The sequence below is a fragment of the Ambystoma mexicanum genome, chromosome 3p, assembly GCF_040938575.1.
Source record: "Ambystoma mexicanum isolate Mex_15411 chromosome 3p, UKY_AmexF1_1, whole genome shotgun sequence".
NCBI classification, from domain to species: Eukaryota; Metazoa; Chordata; class Amphibia; order Caudata; family Ambystomatidae; genus Ambystoma; species Ambystoma mexicanum.
In genome coordinates this window covers 203,308,908-203,331,655 of record NC_090925.1, presented here as the reverse complement: position 1 = coordinate 203,331,655, position 22,748 = coordinate 203,308,908, and the positions used below count along the sequence as shown (strand labels likewise).

The window sequence follows — 22,748 nt, the reverse complement described above, 5'->3', positions numbered from 1 at the left end:
TATCATTTCTTTTTAACATTACAGGGGTTTTCCACCAAATCTTTATTAGTTAATCCCAACTCACTCAGAACTGAAGTACATTGCATAACAAAATCCCCAAGGTACCCACTCTTGTTTTCAAGATTGGATAAATGCAGATCACAAAAAAGAGAATCTTTCGCAGGATTAAGTATTTTTCTATAATACCCTACAAGTCTCCATTGCGCTCTGCTTTCTAGAGAACATAGGCCTAGTTCGCAACAAATCTCAGTAAGCAGGGGATTGCTGAACGTTGAGGACTCTCCTCCATATCAAACCCTCCAGGTTCTTTAAAATCTTAAGAATCCAAATAAAAAATGTCTCGATACCATATAAAAGCCTGGGGATTCATTTTTCTTCATACAATTTTATCAAAGTAACACACTTCATTCGGTTAGGCATAGCTAATGCTTGTGGTTTAACCTAATCCCTAGTTCTCACAGCATGTGGTTTGCTAAAAACAGAAAACCCAAATATAAAATGTTGTCAGCTCTTTCGAGTGGCTCAACTTCAATTTGCCACATGTAGGATTATTCCTTTATCTTTGCACTACACTGCATGATCTTTGTCTTTTTCAAGTTCATAGTTAAATTGGGCATAGCTATCGAAAGCATTTAGCAGGTACTGCAAACCCTTATCAGTGCAGTCAAACAGCAGGAAGGCGTCCGCTTAACTAATCCACTGTACTTGCAATTTTGATAATTTAGGAGATGCAAATGCTACCGGACAAAGTGACTCCCTGATGTCTGACATGTGGAAGTTAAAGAGGGTAGGGGCAAAAATGCAACCCTGTCTAACCCGCCTATTAACAGGAATCCTATGTGACAACAGACCTTCCTAATTTAGTCGTACCTGCACAACAGAATGCTTATGAAGAGCGATTATAAGTCTCAAGAGACCTGAAGGAATTCTCCATCCCTGCATCTTCTTCCTAAGTAATTTCCAATTCACTCTGTCAAAGGCAAAGGAGAGGTCAATCGTTGCTATGAACACTGCATTGTATTTCTTGGTCAATGCAAGCGATTGAACACATTTTAGAAGAAATCCATTTAATGATGTTCCAATGAATTTCCTAAACCCTGTTTGCCATTTTTGAAGTCGTCCTGTCTCTTTAGCCCAGTTCTCCAAATGGCACAGCAGCAAGGTGGCTGTCGGCGTCCAAAATGGAGATCGAGGGAAGCGCGTACTCACCACTGCATCCCTAAACAGAGAAGTCAGCATAGAGGACAAAAAATAAGGATTACTGCTTATTGGGACTGGGGGCCCTTAATGCACTAGACTAGACTAGACTTACTGACAACTTCTAAAATAATCCCCTAGTCAACGTTTTATTTCCACTCATTCTAATGTTTTTCAGCAAATTCGAACTTTCATTTGGGAATATCTATGGTAAAGGTAGCTTCAGAGTGAGAAACCCAATCAGGCTCAGAAACAGGATTATTTTGAATTACAGCTGGAGAAAACATGCTACCATCAATTAGTCTCCAGAACACAGAAGAGTTCTTTGTACTCATAACTTTCAACATGTTTTTGCAACCATTCTGTAACAATGAAGTTCTTCTAGTTCTAGCTCAATTTCTGTATGCTAAAAGTATTTTTTTAATTGCTGAGCAATCCTACTTTTGTCCCTGTCATTCATTACCTTAATACTCTTAATTTCGGTGCAACGTCCTTTCATCGCGGGATGTTTTTTCATGGGGTTTTTTGCCGTGCATTTTTTTCCGGTAAAACCCATCCCATTTTTTTTTTTAAAAACCCATCACATTTTTTAGGGGGGTTAGTAAATTATACATATATGGGGTGTGGGTGTTTGGGAATAAATATAAATTAAAGAAAATTGGGGGTTTTGGGGGGAAACCCGCCAAAAATAATTTAAAAATCATTCAATGGGTTTTTCTGGAAAACAAATTGCGGTAAAAATCCCAGCGAAAAAACATCCCGCGATGAAATGACATGGAACCATATAGACGGTCAACGCGGGGATGGCGATACCATACTTTTTCGGTGGATGCCTTTGCTCCATTCTGGGAAAAGCTCATATCCGGGTCGTTGTTGCCATCCTATGAACGGTAAGTGGCAAAAAGTTAAACACCTCCATAGATTTGATACTGAAATAGTGCAACGAAAAAGTAGTTTAAGAGTGGAAATTATGGTTCCATGTAATTTCAAAGGTAAGACGTCCTTTCAGGGATGTTCTTTTGTGGGTTTTTTTACCGCAAATTATTTTGTTGAAAAAACCCATCAGATTTTTTAGAAAATGGGGAGTGTGGGGGAAGGGACCCCCCAATAACAATTAAACAAATTATATGAGTTTTTTCATTAAAAAAATCGCGGTAAAAACCCAGCGAAAAAACATCCCGCAATGAAATGACATGGAACCAATCCACAACGACCCGGATATGAGCTTTTCCAAGAATGGAGCAAAGGCATCCACCGTCAAAGTATGGTATCGCCATCCCCCCGTTGACCGTCTATACCACTGTTTAAACTAACAAACTAACCTGGTTGACCCGAGTCAAGTTCCAAAAATCACACTTTCCTGCTCCATTCACCGCAATCTCTCGAGGATCACCAACGATCTGATTTTCCGACACAAATGCAAACCCTGTTGTTAGAAAATATGGGTCAGTTGAAGTGGTTGGGATGATCTGTAGTGGCAAACTCCATCACAGCAAACCTTAATCTATGAAGATATAGTGAATATTAGAGCCAATGTTTCCTCTATGCCAAGTGCAATGTCCAATGGGATCCCTTGGAGACCCTTTGTTTAGCATACATAGGCCCAAGCCCTCAAGGCACATCAACCGTTTCCATCCAAACACTGCTCTATGATTATTTTCTGGTGGACAGCCGCTGGCATGGAGATCAGGAGAATATTCCAGACAAGGGGCATTGAGATCCTCCGCCAAGATAACTATACCTCCTGGTGTCACATCACGCTAGCTGTTCACAGTCAGGACAACAACCTTCAACATGACATCTAATTAACAAACCCCCTTATGCCAATATATATTGATCAGGAGGAGATTAACCTCTAGGTTTTCAGCCTTCATTTTCAGATGTAAAGCCCTCACAGAATCATCCACAAGTGTAATTGTCATCCCCTCACAGGATTTGAATAGAGTCAGGAGGCCACCTGAGGGACACCCAGAGACATTGGCCATCGGCAGTCGAGATACTGCGGCAAATCTATCGGCTTATGCGTCCCTGAGTGGCCAGGTCTCTTGCAAAAATATAATGCTATGTGATTTCAGCATTTTCCCCAAATCCGGATCAGTAAGGAGTTTATGATGCCCCTGGTATTTCACGAGAGCATCGATAAGCCTTCAGTTTAATGGAAGATCCTGAGAGGTGTTTCGCCCTTTTCTTGGGCCATTCAGAGGACCCGCTATCCAGGACCAGTCTTGTTCTGCTGTGCCATCTTTCAAAAAGGAATGTGTGGAGATGACCTTGCACCCCGATCCATTTGCTGAAACAATACATTCATTTGAGAGGTGTTTTGCAGGAAGGTTCACTTGATCCAGCCCTTTCATGTCAGTTAACAGTGAATACAGAGTTAAATCAAATCCAACCCGATGAAGGGACTGGAATTCCTGCAGAATCAAATAAAAAACCACCTTTGAATTGATGTAAGTTAGTCCGCAATCTGTCCGATATAGATCAATGAAATCGACTCTAGCGATATCCCTTGTTGTTATGGTGCAAATGTAGCACAGAGCCAAAAAGCCTGAATTACTTCCCTATATTCAGGCTATAAAAATTCCACAGGTTTTCGGTAATTTCCTGGTGTATGGGATTCAGGATTTTAACAATTCTGCAGGGCACAATGGGACCTTTCAGGGGGACCAAGGAGCAGAGGTGCCTGTTTTGCGAGAACCTTGCGCTCCCCTCAGAAAGCGAATCCCCTTCTTTGATCGTGTGACCCCTTGATCCCCATAGTACTTTGGAAGTCCTTTGGCTCCCCCGAATTCTGCGGGATACAGGAAGTAAGTCTAGGACGTTGAAACACCGGCCTGTCAAGCAACGCTTCCTTGTACGTTCCATAGCCTTAATCATCTGGTCGTGCAGTCGGCTGTGATGCCGTAGCTAGTGGTTCCCTTTTTGTTTATCCTGCAAATCACAGTGACAGTGCTGCTTCTGTGCCACGTTATTCGGAAAATCGCTCAAAGTACTGACCCCCCAGAGGATGTCCCGAGAAGGGATACTGCAGACGAGCAGTTTCTCATGGGGTGGGGGGACAGGGGGCTCCTCTGTCCTGCTAGTGAAGCAAATCTGTCCCCTGTCTTTACTGAGGCTAGCCATGAGGGCTCAATTGGCTGAAGTGCCATCTCTCCTGCTACAACAAAGCTTTCCCCGACAGGGGGGCCAGATGGTCCTTTTCCCTCAAGGTCGTTTCTAAACCACCAATAACAGGCGGGACGGCGATGGGTACCCCTTCCCTAAGTGGTTGCTGGACCACAGATGGGACCTTGTGAGATTTTGCGAGATGTTGTAGTTGCTGGTTTTTCAGCGCAGTCATAACGGAGGGCTAGCTTGCCAGAGTTCTTAGAAATGTCCTTGATGATTGCTTGCAAGGTTTCTTCTTAACCGCATGTTTTCCGGCTAAATCTTCAAGATCCAGTTGTTTGTCCTTTCCCCGCCTGCCAATGAGCTTTTGTGTAGCTTGCTCTGGTGAATTCTCCCACAGGTTCGCTGCAGTCACCAATGTATCTCGCCTCTGAATTGATAGAGACACCTGAGGTTTGCAGATCAAGATCACCAGGAGAAATTGCACTATTTGATTGAGTGACTCTAACAACACTCTTGGACCTGCCACAGTTCTCATCCACTTGGATTCCCACAGTGTTTTGGCCTTTCGTGTCGGACCACGACTCGGTTTCTCTTCCTTTTTCTAGAAGTTTGGTGCTTTTTCTTGTAGTGGGCTGCTTTCTCCAATTGGTTCTGCTGCCTTTTATGTAAGTTTGCTGTGAGAAAATCCTTGATCTTGTTTTGGATGCCCCCATTGTTAAATTCATACAATAATGATTCCAGTAAAGTTGATTGATTTTTGGATTTGTATAAGAACAATAGGACACGTAATACCTTATTTAATTCCTCGAGGATTACATTTTGATTTTGATCAGACCCCTTAGTCACTTTCTAGTCCACCAGTCTTAACATTGCAGATAGGTGTCTTGGAGGGCATGATGTAGCAGTAGAAACATTCGCGAAGAATGTATCTGAATCATAGACAGAAATTTCCATCTAATCGGGCGATGCCAACCTATCATTAGGCACAGAGCTGGCATCCATCAATTCCCCTTGAGATAGAATACTCTCGTATCTTGCATCCACTACTCCTGTCGCTTGAATCGAGGAAGAAGTTGACTTATTGCACGTTTGTAAGACCTCCGGCTGTCTCCCCTTTTGTTGGATTGGGGGAAGGCCATTTTCCTGGTGTAATAGGGTGACCAGTGCCAGAGCACAATAAGCAGTCATTCTGGCTGATGTAGTATCCACCCAAGACTGTTTGACAAGGAGGTCGCCTGTACCTTTACCAGAGTTCAAGTATTGGCTAACTGACATGCCGGCTGCAGCCCACGAAGAACCTTCCACTAGAGACTGAGGGAGCGAAAGGTCTATTGTCATTTGTAGGAGGTCTAGGTCAGCGACTGAACCGTCCTGTGACATAGTGGTAGTGGGAGGTGGTTTTGATTTGTGTCTAGTTTGGAGGTTGTACATTCAGAGGTGCTAATAAGCAAGCTGGGGGCTGTATTTTCCAATTGTAATGTGGATTATAACACCACACTTACCACTCAAGATGTCTTTTCGGCCTTCCCTTCGCGTCACTCGCCGAACTGCCGCACTGTCAGAGCACACATCGCACACTGTGCTTGGTGGATGTTTTATGCAATTACCACACCTCCTTAGAGAAACAGTAGACAGACTTCTCCCAGCTTGATTGCAAAGCCAAGTCCAAAAATGAACAGCACTCTTTGCCACAGTGTCAGAGCACTGTCAGAGCACACGGCTGATGGTCTATGGCAATCAGATGATCTTCTCTTCAGAAGATGCAGAGGTCTTAGCACCAGGCCAGCCAGGGCCACCTGAGAATGCTGTCAGTCTTAGCTCATGAGAGAGAGGGTCAGCCAGAATGCAAGAGTGGGCGATATCAGATGGAGTTCGACTCTGTCCTGAGTCCCGCAGTGACTATTCAGACTCTGTTGCCCAGGAAAAGGGTCGAGAGGAGGACCATGCTTCAAGTCATTCAGGACTATGAATCTCTCAGTTATGTCACAGCACATCAAAAGGCAGCGCATGCAGAGGGTCATCCTCCTGGTTCAAGACCTCATCAGGAGTTGGGCGGAGTGGGAAAATGCAGCAATAATGCTATTACTGCCGCATTCACCACTCTGCCCAATCCTGATTATGGACCAGCTATGAGCTGGAGTTGAATGCACCGGTGGTATAGGCATTTTTGGCGCTATTACCGCCAGCGATATTTGCATCAGCGGTAATAGCGGCACTCATCCCCATAGGGTCTAATGGGCCCAATGGGGAATGGGGATTTACCGCCTTACCACTACTCATGATCCGGCACAAATTGCAACGGATCGAGTAGCAGTAACGCTAATTGCGTCGGCCGGTATCCTGGCACAATTACTGCTGGGATACTGCCCAACTTGTGATGAGGCCCAAAGACTTTATGGTGTCACTGGACCCTCAGGACGCTGACTTCTACATCCCCATCTGGAGAAAACAACAGTTCTTGGGATTCTTTTTGTTAGGCAACAGTTTCGAGTTCAGAGCACTTTCCTTCAGACTGAAGCCGACTCCAAGAGGCCAGTGGTAGCTTATCTTCATCTGAAAGGAATTTATGTGTTCTAAAGATGCCTGGCTGATCAAAGCATCATTGAGGAAATTGCTGATCCATCATATTCACAAGGCCTGCAATATCCTGGAGACCGTGAACAAGGAACTGTAACTCCGGAGTGGGATAACAAGGGCAGGACTGCAGACAGATAACAAGGAACTGTAACTCTGAAGTGGGATAACAAAGGCAGGACTGCAGACAGATAACAAGGAAGCTTAAGTCAGATAACACAGCCAATAGCCACAGAAGAAGGAACTGCAGGCATGGAAGAAGATAATAAGTGTTATAGAGCAAGGGGCGTTAGACAGGGAACAGAGGACTGCAAGCAGGGGAGCAGTGCTGCAGTGTAGGAAGCACAGAGATGCAGGGCAAAAGGCAGGGAAGTGAAGGCAGGGAGCACAAGGCTCTGGAACAGGAGCAGGTTCTGGAAACAACAGGACACGGCAGAAATCCAAGGATCAAAGCAACAAAGTACTGGACACGAGCTGAATGCAAGAGCCTTGTGCTCCTACAGGCAGCTCCTTAAATACTGACCCACCTTGTGCTGAAGCAGGCTAATTAGCAGCACCTGGAGCAGCACATCTGAAAGTGATTGGCCTCCTCCCTCTCTGGTCCTGGGAAAGTGAAAGCAGCACTGATCTCTAAGGTGTCTGGTGATTATAGTTCTAAGACTGCTGCATAGGAATATCCAGGGAATGGGAACTGCCACACGGTGCATTATGGGACATGTAGTATTTGAAATTAAATAAGAAACTTCCAAAGTCTTGCAAACTGAAAGTAAAGACCAAAATATGAATAGTTATTGTCCGGGAAGGTTTACAGTGATGATTGAGTACTATATAGTCCACAATGGGTGCCAATTGGTGCTCCATTGGCACAGTCGTGACACTATGCACTGTTGCTCCAGCCAGACAATACCTTGACAATCTCATACAACAAAGACAGAGCATTAGGTCTTCTTGCAAAGGACTGGGCAATTGGGCAGAGAAGAACCGCCTACCGGGCAGTCTTTGCAGGGATTTTCCATCTGTAGAGTGGGGCCTAAGGGGCAAGGTATTCCTCAGCATTAGCAGGAAGTTTGGGGCACCCGGTGTCAACCTCTTTGCCTCACCTCAGACCACCAAAGCACCCAGGTTTTGTGCGTGGTTCCCTTGCCAAGGTGCCTGAGGAATAGACACAATGGCCATTCCATGGTGGTATGACCTCCTTTATGCCTTCCTCCAGACCTTCTAATCCCAAAGGTGCTCCTAAAGTTCATGGAATCAGAGGCAGTGTCCATGCTGGTGTTTCCTTTTTGGCTTTCAAGGGACCGGTTTCCCTGTCTCCTAAATTTTCAGTATAGCTGCATTGTTTCTTCTCCTGAAACATTTAGCACCCATCCAACAGGCTCAGGGTGTGTACAGTCCACCTTGGGAGGTTGCATTGGCAGGGTCTGTCCTGAGAGTTAGCAGAATAATTTCAGGAGAATAAGAGACCCTCCATTTTTTCATTATGTATGTACTAAGAATCGGAGTATCAGCAGTCCTTACCTCAGTTCCCAGCTTCTTCCCTTTACGTTGGGAGGGTTTTCATTTGGCTCTTGCAGTCTCTACCTTGAGGGCTCAGTGGCTAGCAACCAGGGCTTTTAAAAAAACAGGTGATGCTTCTGGGGATTGCACCCTAGTGGCCATAACTATGGCCAGGAGATTTGTTAAAATGCGTGGCTTTACATGCAAACCTCCCTAGCTAGTTGTTCACGGGGATGCCCTCTTCCTTAGGTTTGGGCCAGCTTTCCTCCCAAAAGTCGTTTCCAAGTTTGACATCTCTCAGGAGGAGGCCCGTTCGTCTTCTTTTTCCTAATCCCGCCTTCTTGGACTAATTGGGTTGGAATCATGCAGACGTTCGGTGAGCGGTTCTGATCCATCTGGAACGGTCGGAGGCCTTTAGGACGTTGGATAGTCTTTTCGTGTCTTTTGGAAGGGCAAGTCTGGGTCAGAAAGCCACAGTTCCCACAGTCAATCGCTGATTGAGGGAAACCATTTCCATTGCATACCAATCCTCGAGCTGAGATTCCCCTCCGAAAATTCAGGGAAGGTGCAGTAGAGCAATGGCCGCTTCTTGGGAAGAGACAATGTCATGGTCTTTTTAGTATATTTGCAGAGCCGCCACGTGGCCTGACCTGAATACTTTTATATTTTTGTATGACATCAGTAGTCCTTTTTTTTCTTTGGTCGCCTTCATCACATCAAGTTGGTATACGGTAGGTAAGTACTGGTATGAGGAAGAGAGATGAGGGGTAATGTGGGATTACTTAAAGGCATTATTCATTAGTCCTAGTTCTTCTCTTCATCATGACAGTACGTGCATAGTACCTCTCCCGACCGACATGGCTGAAATGGGCAAAGAATTGCTTCTACTTAACTGAGGGCTGGAGGGGTGGGACAAGAAAGAGAGAGACACAAAAATAGAAGAGGGGTTTCTGAAGAGAAGTAAATGACCTCAGAGGTAAATACTATGACGCGGAGGAGGCGGAATAGGAGTAATGAAGATTGATGGTAAGTATATACATGACTGCCTTTACCACCTGCAAAGAGAGGCAGGTGCTAAGTACGGGACAGCCTTGCTTTCACGAAAACCAATTGAAATAATTTGCCCCAGTGGTGAAATTAGTTGTTCTGGATCGCAATTTAGCCACTATAGCCTTCTACACATTTCACTTAAAATAACTTGTATTTGGCTAGAGAGACTCGCTAATTGTTTTATCTGTGGATATTCCCAGGCTGTTCTGTAGCATTGAATCGCAGTCTTTATTAAAAATAGCCCGGCTGCAGAGGTGCACATTATAGGACACATTTGTTTCTGGGCATCCACCCTGCAGAGAATCTCTCTGAACTAATTAATGTTAATGTTAAAGGATATTTGTACCGTGCACTATCACCACCGGAGTGGTCCCCTGGTGCTCTGGCGGCTCAGAAAAGGGAACGGTGTGAGTTAGTTGGAATAAGCGGGAAAGTGCAAGAGAGCAATGATGTGCCGTTGGCAGCCTCAACCCGGTTAACACTGTTTGCTGGGCTTGGGGTGTTTTCCGGTTGGTAGCCGCTGTGTGCTGTTGTGCGAGTCTATGTGTGGCTTGTTTTGTTGTTGTGATGTAGTGAAGTTTGTGCGGTTTGTTTTGCTATAGGGTTGTGGTTGTGTTTGGTTAGAGTTTGAGAGGTGTATGCAGAGGGGTGAAATTGTTAGTGGATTGGCTATTGTCATCGCTGTCTAGATGCAATTTGCTACATTTCCATGTTCTTTTAGGCATGGTGCGTGAACTTAAACATCTCTGCATTTTCTTCTAGGTCCGGTACTGGCCAATATCCACAATCCCCTCCATATATGACTCCAACCAATATTCACAACTGTGTCCAAATTCAGCCCCTGCCCACCTTTGAATCCTGTCTATATGTCAGGAAAGCATGTGTTCATGATTCCATCCAAATCTGGCCTCGATACCATTCCCAATGGAGTTGAGACGCGGCATCAGTCAACAACAACCGTTACTCTATTCATATGTGGCAATGGTCAGCATTCACAATCCTATCCAGCTGCTCACGCAGGCTACCGCTCACAACCCCATCCAAGTGCGGCACATGCCAAAACTCGCAACTATGTCCAGGCGCGTCACCTGCCATTATTCACAACTCCGTCCGAGCCGGCGTATGCCAACATCTACAACTCCGTCCAAATGTGGCAACTGCTAACATTCACAATTCCATCTAAGTATGGTATTTGGTGACGCTCATGGAGTGGGTGAGGCTGTTGGGTGGAGTTGGGCAGGGATGCTAATTTCTGTCCTCATGGGTTGTTGCTTGTGTCCTATTCCACCTAGCGTCATCTTTCTTGTTATTGTGGGAGTTTCCCTTAGTCGGTTCTGGGTGTTGTATGTGTCATCCTAAATTCAGTCAACCTGTTCTTTGTGTTTCCTGTTTGATTGTTTAGTTGTTTCAATTTGATTCTGCTGTGTTGACGAGCCAGGTTTTTAGTAGTTTTCTGAATTGTAGGTGGTCTTTGGTGTTTCTTATTTCTTTTGGGATATTGTTCCAGGTTTTTGCTGCCAGGTGGAGAAGGAGGAGCACCCTAGTTTCTTTTTGAAGTATGGTTTTAGTTCCAGGTGGATTTCATTGCTTGATCTGAGGAGTCTCGTTGGCTTGTAGATTGTTATTTTCTTTTGTAGGAAATCAGCTCCCTGTCCGCTGATTGCCCTGTGTGTTATGCACATTGTTTTGAAGGTGATGCAATGTTTGACTGGGAGCCAATGTAGTATTTTCAGTGCTTGAGTGATGTGGTCTCTTCTGGATAGATTGGGGAGTCTGGCTGCTGCATTTTGGATATGTTGTAGTTTCTTCAGGATGTATTCTGGCATCCCGAGGTAGAGGCTGTTTGCGTAGTCGATTCTTGACATGAGGGCAACGATTGTGAGTTTTTTGTGGTGAAGGAGAGGAAAGGTAAGATTCTTCTTGTTGTGTGAAGGAGGAAGAAGTATTTCTTGATTATTGCATTTATTTGTGGTTCTAAGGTTAGGAAGTTGTCCATCAGGACTCCCAGATTTTTTACTACCTTAGATGGTGTGGGCGGGGTTCCCATTTCCATCGGCCAGGGAATGTAGGTGTTTTTCTCTTGGTTTCTGGATATAATCATGATTTCTGTCTTTCCTGTGTTGATTTTCAAGTTGTTGGCGTTCATTCATCCCGTTAAAGACTTATTTTACATTCAATTAGGGTTCAGTGATCGGCTTGAGTGTCTTCAATTTTGTAGATGATTTGAGTGTCGTCTGCGTAGTTGTAGCATGTAATTTTGTATTTTGTCAAGATTCTGATTACTGGAGTCTGATAGATGTTGAAATATAGTGGTAATAGTGAGGATCCCTGTGGTACTCCACAGTCATTAATTTGTGGAGTAGATCTGAAGGGTTCTATCCATATGGTTTCTGTTCTGTCTGCTAAGAATGATTTAATCCAGAGTGGTGCCATGTCCGTTATACCTATATCTTCCAATATTTTGGCTAGGGTGTCATGGCTTACTGTGTCAAAGGCTGCGGAGAGATCAAGCAGAATCAGCGCTGAGGTTGTGTTGGATTTGCTTTTGTTTTTAGGTCATCCCAGATGGATCGTAGTGCCGATTTTGTTCCTCTTGCAGGTCTGAAACCGACTTGTGCTTGATCTAGCAAGTGGTGTTTTTCTACATGTTCTTGGGTTAATTTGTATAGGTAGGTTTCTAGGAATGTTGCCGGTTAGGGAATGTTTGAAATTGGTCTGTAGTTGGAGAGGTCTTCCACGTCGCCACTTGTGTTTTTTGAAAGCGGTTTGATATTTGCTGATTTGAAGGTTCTTGGTACAGTTCCTGTTGCTAGTGAGAGATTTAGGAGGTTTCAGTAGTATTCTGATGGCATTCCTTGTGCGATGATTGATTTGTAGGGGTGAACCCGCTTTCTTGCTGTGTTTTACCAGCTTAACGAATGTCTCTGCTGATATTTCAGGGAAGTTCCAGAGTTTGTGCTGTGGCGCCTTGTCAGGTCCAGTTAGTTGAGTGTTGGGGTTGGTTGATCTGTTTTGTATGATTTGTCGGAAGTCGTCGATTTGTTCTTGAAATGGTCTGCCAAGTCGTTGCATAGTTTCTCTGATGGGGTTGGAGTGTTGTCGCAACCCGGTGGGTTTCTCATTTCTTTTATGATGTTGAACATTTCTTTTTGTGTGTTGGTGGCATTGGTGATTCTGTCATCATAATGTCTTCTCGTCACCTTTTGAATTTCCTTCTTGTATGCTTGGATTTGTTTCTGGAACAGTGTTTTCTTGTTTTGGTTGTATTCTTTCCTCCATTCCAATTCAATCTTCTTGTTGTTCCTTTTCATGGTGCTCAGTAGTGGGGTGAACCATTTTGTCATTGCACTTTCTTTTGAGGGGGTAAATGGTTTTTCCGGGGTGATGTTTTCCATTTTATCAGCAATCCATTTGTTGAGTAGTTCTGCTTTCCCGTCTAGGTCTGTCAGCTCCAGTTCTGTAGTTGAAGGTTTGGTCATCTCCAGTTCTTCCGTTAGGTTGCTTCCTTTGATGGTTTTCCAGTTTCTTTTTGTGATGGTTGTGAGCTTGGGTGGTTGGATGCGGACTTGAGTTGGTAGTGTGATCACAAATGGGATGATGAGATGGTCACTCCACAGTATTTGTATCGGTGGTGCCATGGTGATAAGTTTTTTTTTTGCGAAGATTGCGTCAAGGGTGTGTCCTGCTGAGTGTGTTGCCCAGGACCAACTGCTGTAGTTTTATGTTTGTTAGCTGCCCAATTAGTGAGTTTTGGGAGTTGGCATATTTTTCTTCGAACCAAATGGTGAAGTCCCCCAGGATTATTAGATGTTCCTGCTCGATGGATATATTGGTGATGGGTGGTGATGGCTTTTATTAAGTTGTCGACGAAGGTTGCATCGTATGTCGGTGGTCTGTAAACCAGTATGAATTTGATGTTTGTTTTTGGATTCGCTGAGAGGTGTATGACCAAGTATTCGCAGTTCATGATGTTAAGAGGTTTGTCAGTGAGGTTTGTCTGTTTTTACTTTCAGGTGTTCTTTGAATGCTATTACGAGGCCTCCTCCTTTTGTATTTTTCCTGTTTACCTGAAGCCATTTGAAGTTGGCTGGGAGTCAGCTTTGGGGTGTGATTTTGTAGTTGTCATCCAGCCATGTTTCTGTGTTGAATAGGATGTCGATGCCGTTTTCGCAGAGAAGGTCAAAGATCTCTGTTGGGTGCTTTGACATGGATCTTGCGTTTATTAGGTTGCAGTGGATTTTAAAGGTGTAGTTTGGTTTGTGTTTTAATGTCGGAGTTGTCTTCTGACTGGTGTTGTGATTTTCCTTCCAGGTGGATCTCTTGTTGATGTGTTGGTACAGTTGTGTCTGTGTCGTTGAAAAGTTCTTCTAAGTTCAGTCTTGGGTTTTTGTTTTCATCAGGTTCCTCTTCTAAATCTTGTGGCTGTTGAGTGGATAGTCCTCTTGTTTTGGTGATGTAAGATGTTAGTGCATTGATTATGTTTTTGTTATTTCTAGCATTGTCCATTCTTCTTCTGCGTGGTTGTGTTGGGTTGTCTGGTGTTGATTTATACATTGGGTTGGCTCATTCTGGTGGCTGGTTTCATTGTGAAGTATCGGGTTAGGTAGTAGGATTTCTCTCTTCTCCTGGTTTTGGTTCTGTTGTCATCCCTGTCTGTGGGAGTGTGTTCTGCAGTTGTGAGTCTAATTGTGGTTCTGATGCTCCTCTCTGTGAGAGTGTGTTCTGCAGTTGTGATGTCTTCGGTGGTGTTCAGTTGTGTTTGTTTTTGCTGCTCTCTGTCTTTGTCGTTCTTTTGGTCCAATTCGTTTGCGCGGCATTTTGGGTTTGAGCATTTTTTGTTGGTTTTTATTCCTGTTCGTTGATGGTCTTTTGGTTTCATCCGACTGTCTTGTGGTGTTGTGCTGGGTGTGGGGGATTGTCCGGTACAAGTTTGAGCTCAGTCTATTGGGTGGTCTGGTCAGTTGATATTGATGGGTGGTTTAGTTGCTGTCTCAAGTTAGTTAGGGGAGGTTTTCTAGGCTATATCGCTGGGATATTCCAGTGGCTGTCTCCGATGTGGGTCTCCCTGGAAGAGGCTTACTGCAGTAAACAAACTCTGTGGTGTGAGGAAGGGTGTAGCTAATAACTACAGAATTGTCCTAATGGGCGCAACTGATAATCACAGTGTCATCTCACGAGGCACGAGCCAATAATCGCAGTACCACTTCTCAGTGATGCTCTCTCGATGTGAATTGGTTAATTTGTGCCAATCTCCAGGTTAGTGCTCAGTTTAATGATCAATTACAGTATTATCCTGGTGAAGAAGGCAATAATCGCAGTACTGTCCTGGGGGGTGTAAGCAAGTAATCACAGTACCATTCTAGAGGGCACAAGCTAGTAAATACAGTGTTTTTCTGTAATGGAGGTTTCTAGATGTGAATCAGGTCAATGAGTGCTAATCTCTAAGGGTATGGCACCCTCTGTGGTTACTCCTCAATTCCATCTCAGTACATTTAGAAAGGTGAGGCGCAGCCACCATTGCATACAGTGTATGCTTCCTTACCTGTTACATGGGACCAATGGAAAGAGCCCTCTTCTGCCAAAGAAACTCTGCCATCCAACCATCACCATCATCAAATCACTGATTCACAAACATGCTGCTGCCCCCACCCCCCCCCCCCGTCAACATCTCAGTCCACAGAGCGCCATCAGGACTCAGGGCCTGCGCTCCTTTTAGCCAATGTTGCCCCATTGTCATTCATGTGCAACCGTGCATAGTTTAGACCTTACATACCCCCTTTGGGGCAAACCTTTAGCGATGCACCAATGAACGATTCCCACTGACAGCTCCTCACACAAAGTCACATATTGTGTAACTCGGGTCCGCCTTAAAAACAGAGTGCCTTGCTCCTGTTACATCTTTAGGAACATTAATAGGGTGCTATGGGATGTTACCGGTGGGGAATAATTTCCCCCTGAAAATAGTTTTTGAAGAATAAAAGTTGTTCCCTATAAAAACGCGGAGTCTATAATTGATGGCAATGCCAATGTTAAGGGGGCAACACCCAACTCCCGAAGAAGTTACTCCTTAATGCATGCAAAGTCCCTCACACTACACCCTTACACTTAACTCACACTGCAGCTCCTACTTCACAGCACTTGCTCAGAGTATCAGGTGGCTGACACCCAGGCGGCATGTCTTGTGCAGCTGTGCTTAAGGTCACGTTTGCAGATGACGGGCTTTCTTCGTTTGGTTTTGAGGGTTGCTGGCATAACGTTGGCACCCCCAATCTTTGTAGACTTCACTTCTTGTCACGTTCATGTGTGGTAGCCTAACTTTTGTAAAAAACATTATATTTTCACTGTAAATTTATCTGTTATAGTTTTCTATCGTTATTGCACAAAAAGCAGTCGTTTTGAAAACCTGAATTTGTCGGAATGACTTGATACCACCAGTGCGCAGAGAATTGTTTTTTCATGTAATATGTAGAACATGGTAAACATATTCCCATCCCCGCATTCTGTGATGTTTAGAAAGCATTATTAACATGGCACTAGAACCACTTAATGGTACCACAGATTTTTTTCTTCTTTTAACATAAAGCAATTTTATATAATCCTATCTCAGGGTGATGTTTGCAAATCATTATCATGCCTCTACTTGCTGATCTAGGCCTGTACGCCACATGTTGTTTACAGGACACAGCAACCTATTTCTGCATGAAGCGGGCACTCACTGTGCAGCTGCATGTACTGAGCGGCTACTGTTTGCCTATATATCCTGTCAACCAAAGCACTGCATTTTCATGTATTTTGATTGACAATATATTGAAGTAAAACATAAATGTCTCGGCGCAGGTCTCTGCCATATCATTTAATATCATAATGGGGCACGCCTAAAAGGGGCCTGCGCCAAAAGTGCTGTGCCGAAAACTGCCGGCGCCCAAAGCACTGCGCCGAAATGTCTGGTTTCTGATCTATGGCATTCACATGTGACTCAAATACAAACCACGAAAGTACTGTATGTAATGGCTAATAATCTATAGAAAAATAACTTCTCAACACAACCACTGCAAATTATTCTGAGTGAAGCCCAATATGAAATGCTGCTGTATTAATATGTAGCGCGCAGCTTTAAAGGGAGCTGGCCTTGCGTTACACGGCCGGAAGGCCATGGCATGGCAGCCTATGTAACCTTAACCCCGACCATAGAGCACGGGGGATCGCAAACCTGTTTGCCAAAAAACATGATAACTACCAAAAAGGATGGCCACAATGGAAAGGGAGACCTATTTTCTGTTGCTATGATGGCTCGAAGCAGCAGATTGGGAAAATGGCAAGCGAGAGCCAAGAGGTACATTTTGCGCAATTATTAATGTAAAGAAATTAAGTGAGTGGAGTGTGTTCCGATGGGGAGATATAAGCTTGGGCTTGTATCACCAGGTACAGCTTGCGTTGAGCCAACTGGTGTAGGTGAGACTTGATCCCTGAGTGGACTTTCTTAGTCGGTGTCGAGCTGTGCCCCCCGGGATCCTTCGTACCTGCACCGCTTGGTCTTTGGCGGTCCAGGTTCTCTGATGTCCCGATGCCCTGTCAAGGTCCCAGCGCAGTGTGGTTAGGGTAAGGGACCCGGTCACCGATCTGCGATACTGCACACAGTCGGAAACATGGAACTCTCTTCCGGCAGCACCACAGAGAGAAATAACATCCACAGGTTTTACGTGAGGCTGGAACAGCGCACAGAGCCGATGTGCAATGTTCTGAGAGAGAGTGTAAGGCAGGTGGGCAGGGACCAGGAGTTTTTTAGATGAAACAGAGAAACAGTCAAAACATGGTAAGGGGGAGAAGGCGCCCTACAGCAGATTGGCGGTCAGAATGGAGAAAGACCTCCGACAGCCTGGAACAAGTGAGTAAGGGGCAGAAAGAGAAAACAAGAGCGTCAACCTCTCAGTGCACGGAAGAGATTACGACGCATAGAGTGAAGTGTCGCGGTGCCAGATATAGTATTACGAGACCGAAGCTCATCCCGTAGAATGGGCACCATGGCAACCATCCACAAACAAGAAGATTGCGCATGCGCGAAACCCGGCAGCTGGATTCCCACGCATGCGCACCGAGTCCAACATGGTGGCGCCCATTGGGGAGCATCAGGGAACGGCACGTGTTTGACAGGCCCAGGGAGAACCTATCATGGAGATGCCAGCAAGCACTCCACGGCAGGTAGCTACGACCCCGTAACATGGTGCCCATCCCAAAGGCCGGCCAGGGCTCCAGGTTTCCAAGGAAATTGCAGGTGGAAACGACGAACCAACCGAGGGGTATGGACACCAGAAGCAGGTTTACAGGAGTTGTCACTTGCAGTGTAGCCTTTCCAGGATACAAGGTAACAGAGCCTCGAACTAAGGAATCGCAAATGTCAGCCACATCATATTCAGGAGAATCAGACAGTACCACAGGGCCAGGATGAGTCAATGGGCCTTCAAAGCGATCAGGTCGATAGGGTTTGAGCAGTGAAACATGGAATATGGGATGAAGTCTCCATGAAGCTGGCAAAGCAAGACGAAAAGAAACAACGTAGATCCGATGGGTAATGTGAAAAAGGTCCAACAAAACAAGAAGCCAACTTCCGGGGGACATTACGCAAGGGTAAGTTCTTCGTGGAGAGCCATACCTTATCCCTGGCTGATAAGTCCGGGGATCAATGTTTGCCTGCTCTGAAAAACCAGAGGGTGTTTCACTGACCAAACCCGTGTGATCCCTTGTTCAGGTGGTCAGGGCACGCCATCGTCTTTGGATCCAGACCCTGGGGGTGGACAAGTGTGGGAGGATCACCTGGCTGAGGGGTCCTCGGGGAGTGGGGCAGGGACACCCGATGGCGAGACACAGTATCCCGCTCTTTCCAATACCCCTATCAAATCCTATTTCTTGGGATATTCCAACTTCCCAGATACCTCCCGCCCCCTTCCTACACAAACACTGAGCCGAGGAAGAGGAGCTCTAAGGCTGAAAGGATTACCACCCATGCAATACATTGGACATGTCCCTCTAACAAGATCAGGCAGGGTCAGGCACTTGACTTTAATCGCGCACACCTGATACCATAACTCTTCACACATTGTTAAAAGGTGGAACACTGAGACCCACTTTGAGCAAGGCGGTGCATGAGAAGGAGCAGTCCCTCCAGGGCTATGGCGAACCCGGCAAAGGAGAGCGAAACATTTGAGGGCCCCCCCATCCCTCACACAGATACTACTTCCCGTGACCCGGCCATACCACACATAGTGATTACTTCCTGTGACCCCGCCATCCCTCAGACAGTGACTACTTCCCATGACCACTCCCATCCCTCACACAGTGACTACTTCCCGTGACCCCCATCCCTCACACAGTGACTACTTCCTGTGACCCCTCCATCCCTTACACAGTGACTACTTCCCGTGTAACTACTTCCAGTGACCCCGCCATCCCTCACACAGTGGGCCTCATTACAACTCAGGCGTTAAGGATTAACGCCACCGTTAACCCTTAACGCCTGATTCTGATTTTAACGCCTGCTTTTAGCAGGCGTTAAAATCCATGGCGCTAACCTGCCAATGTGCTAATTACGCCGCCGTAATTTACGGCGGCGTAATTAGCGCCTTCCCCACTTCCATTATCCCCTATGGTGCAAAAATGGGAATGGGGAAGGGAAAATGGGAAATGGGGATTTACCGCCCCACTCACCTTGGAATGGGGCGGTAAATCCGCCATCCACCATGGTGTAAACGGAGTTTACACCATGGTGGTAAAGTTGGTGCACTTAGCACCAAGGTTGTAATGAGGCCCAGTGACTACTTCCAGTGACCCCTGCATCCCTTACCCAGTGACTACTTCCCGTGAACCCTCCGTCCCTCACCCAGTGACAACTTCCTGTGACCCTTCCATCCCTCAAACAGTGACTACTTCCCGTGACCCCTCAATCCCTCACACAGTGGGCCTCATTACACGGTAGGCGGTAGGGGATTACCGGCACCGGTAAGGGCACCGGTGTCGGTAATCCCCACCGTCCTACTACGAGGTCCCTCAGCGGGTCCCGTCCTTAACGTCTGGTCTGCCCAGGCGTTAGGGACGGTTCCCGCTGAGGGACCTCAGAGCTAATTACGGTACCGCAAATTGCGGTACCGTTATTAGCTCCTTCCCCATTCCCATTAAGCTCTATGGGGGCTCAAATGAGAATGGGGAATGGTTCCCGGAATGGGGACTTACCGGTCCCGCAAAGGTTGGAATAGACCGGTAAGTCCCTATTCCGGGAACCCGGACTCCTACAGCGGTAAGGGGGTAACCATGGCTACCGCCTACCGTGTAATGAGGCCCAGTGACTACTTTCCGTGACCCTGCCATACTTCACACAGTGACTACTTCCTGTGACCCCACCATCCCTCACACAGTGACTACTTCCCGTGACCCCACCATCTCTCACACATTGACTACTTCCCGTGACCCCACCATCCCTCACACAGTGACTACTTCCCGTGACCCCTCCATCCCTCACACAGTGACTACTTCCCGTGACCCCGCCGTCCCTCACACAGTGACTACTTCTCGTGACCCTGCCATATTTCACACAGTGACTACTTCCCGTGACCCCGCCATCCCTCACACAGTGACTACTTCCTGTGACCCCACCATCCCTCACACAGTGACTACTTCCTGTGACTCCGCCATCCCTCACACAGTGACTACTTCCTGTGACCACTCCATCCCTCACACAGTGACTACTTCCCGTGTGACTACTTCCCGTGACCCCTCCATCCCTCACACAGTGACTACTTCCCGTGACCCCACCATCTCTCACACATTGACTACTTCCCGTGACCCCACCATCCCTCACACAGTGACTACTTCCCGTGACCCCTCCATCCCTCACACAGTGACTACTTCCCGTGACCCCGCCGTCCCTCACACAGTGACTACTTCTCGTGACCCTGCCATATTTCACACAGTGACTACTTCCCGTGACCCCGCCATCCCTCACACAGTGACTACTTCCTGTGACCCCACCATCCCTCACACAGTGACTACTTCCTGTGACTCCGCCATCCCTCACACAGTGACTACTTCCTGTGACCACTCCATCCCTCACACAGTGACTACTTCCCGTGACCCCATCCCTCACACAGTGACTACTTCCTGTGACCCCTCCATCCCTCACACAGTGACTACTTCCCGTGTGACTACTTCCCGTGACCCCTCCATCCCTCACACAGTGACTACTTCCCCTGACCCCTCCATCCCTCACACAGTGACTACTTCCCGTGACCCCTCCATCCCTCACACAATGACTACTTCCTGTGACCCCGCCATCCCTCACACAGTGACTACTTCCCGTGACCCTGCCATACTTCACACAGTGACTACTTCCCGTGACCCCGCCATCCCTCACACAGTGACTACTTCCCGTGACCCCGCCGTCCCTCACACAGTGACTACTTCCCTTGACCCTGCCATACTTCACACAGTGACTACTTCCCTTGACCCTGCCATCCCTCACACAGTGACTACTTCCTGTGACCCCACCATCCCTCACACAGTGACTACTTCCAGTGAAACCTCATGCTCACTTGCCATGCTCACTTGCCTTGCTCACTTGCCATCCCTCACACAGTGACTACTTCCCGTGACCCCTCCATCCCTCATACAGTGACTACTTCCCGTGACCCCTCCATCCCTCACACAGTGACTACTTCCCGTGACCCCGCCGTCCCTCACACAGTGACTACTTCCCGTGACCCTGCCATACTTCATACAGTGACTACTTCCCGTGACACCGCCATCCCTCACACAGTGACTACTTCCTCTGACCCCACCATCCCTCACACAGTGACTACTTCCTGTGACGCCGCCATCCCTCACACAGTGACTACTTCCCGTTTTCCCCATCCCTCACACAGTGATTATTTCCTGTGACCCCTCCATCCCTCACACAGTGACTACTTCCCGTGACCCCTCCATCCCTCACACAGTGACTACTTCCCGTGACCCCTCCATCCCTCACACAGTGACTACTTCCCGTGTGACTACTTCCCGTGACCCCACCATCCCTCACACATTGACTACTTCTAGTGAAATCTCATGCTCACTTGCCTTGCTCACTTGCCATCCCTCACACAGTGACTACTTCCCGTGACCTCTCCATCCCTCACATAGTGACTACTTCCCATGACCCCTCCATCACTCACACAGTGACTACTTCCCGTGACCCTGCCGTCCCTCACACAGTGACTACTTCCCGTGACCCTGCCATACTTCACACAGTGACTACTTCCTGTGACCCCACCATCCCTCAAACCGTGACTACTTCCAGTGAAACCTCATGCTCACTTGCCATGCTCACTTGCCTCGCTCACTTGCCATCCCTCACACAGTGACTACTTCCCGTGACCCCGCCATCCCTCACACAGTGACTATTTCTTCTGACCCCACCATCCCTCACACAGTGACTACTTCCTGTGACCCCGCCATCCCTCACAAAGTGACTACTTCCCGTTTTCCCCATCCCTCACACAGTGACTATTTCCTGTGACCCCTCCATCCCTCACACAGTGACTACTTCCCGTGACCCCCATCCCTCACACAGTGACTACTTCCTGTGACCCCTCCATCCCTCACACAGTGACTACTTCCCGTGTGACTACTTCCCGTGACCCCTCCATCCCTCACACAGTGACTACTTTACATGACCCCATCCATCCCTCACACAGTGATTACTTCCCGTGACCCCGCCATCCCTCACACAGTGACTACTTCCCGTGACCCCTCCATCCCTCACACAATGACTACTTCCCGTGACCCTGCCGTCCCTCACACAGTGACTACTTCCCGTGACCCTGCCATACTTCACACAGTGACTACTTCCCGTGACCCCGCCATCCCTCACACAGTGACTACTTCCCGTGACCCCGCCGTCCCTCACACAGTGACTACTTCCCGTGACCCTGCCGTCCCTCACACAGTGACTACTTCCCGTGACCCTGCCATACTTCACACAGTGACTACTTCCCGTGACCCCGCCATCCCTCACACAGTGACTACTTCCCGTGACCCCGCCGTCCCTCACACAGTGACTACTTCCCGTGACCCTGCCATACTTCACACAGTGACTACTTCCCGTGACACCGCCATCCCTCACACAGTGACTACTTCCTGTGACCCCACCATCCCTCACACAGTGACTACTTCCTGTGACCCCACCATCCCTCACACACTGACTACTTCCAGTGAAATCTCATGCTCACTTGCCATGCTCACTTGCCTTGCTCACTTGCCATCCCTCACACAGTGACTACTTCCCGTGACCTCTC

The 22,748-nt window shown here is 47.0% G+C and overlaps 1 protein-coding gene across 2 annotated transcripts in view; it reads right to left on the bottom strand.

Annotated features, from left to right (window-relative positions):
- LRRC23 (leucine rich repeat containing 23) overlaps positions 1-22,748 on the bottom strand; it is a 774,543-nt gene that overhangs the window by 132,168 nt on the left and 619,627 nt on the right. The window contains exon 1 of one of the 2 annotated variants that reach the window (XM_069650642.1): positions 16,950-17,393. The exons of the other annotated variant lie outside the window; for it this stretch is intronic. The gene's annotated coding sequence lies outside the window, so the exon portion shown is untranslated. Of the gene's footprint in view, positions 1-16,949; positions 17,394-22,748 lie in introns of those variants that run through there. 2 annotated transcript variants of the gene reach the window in all.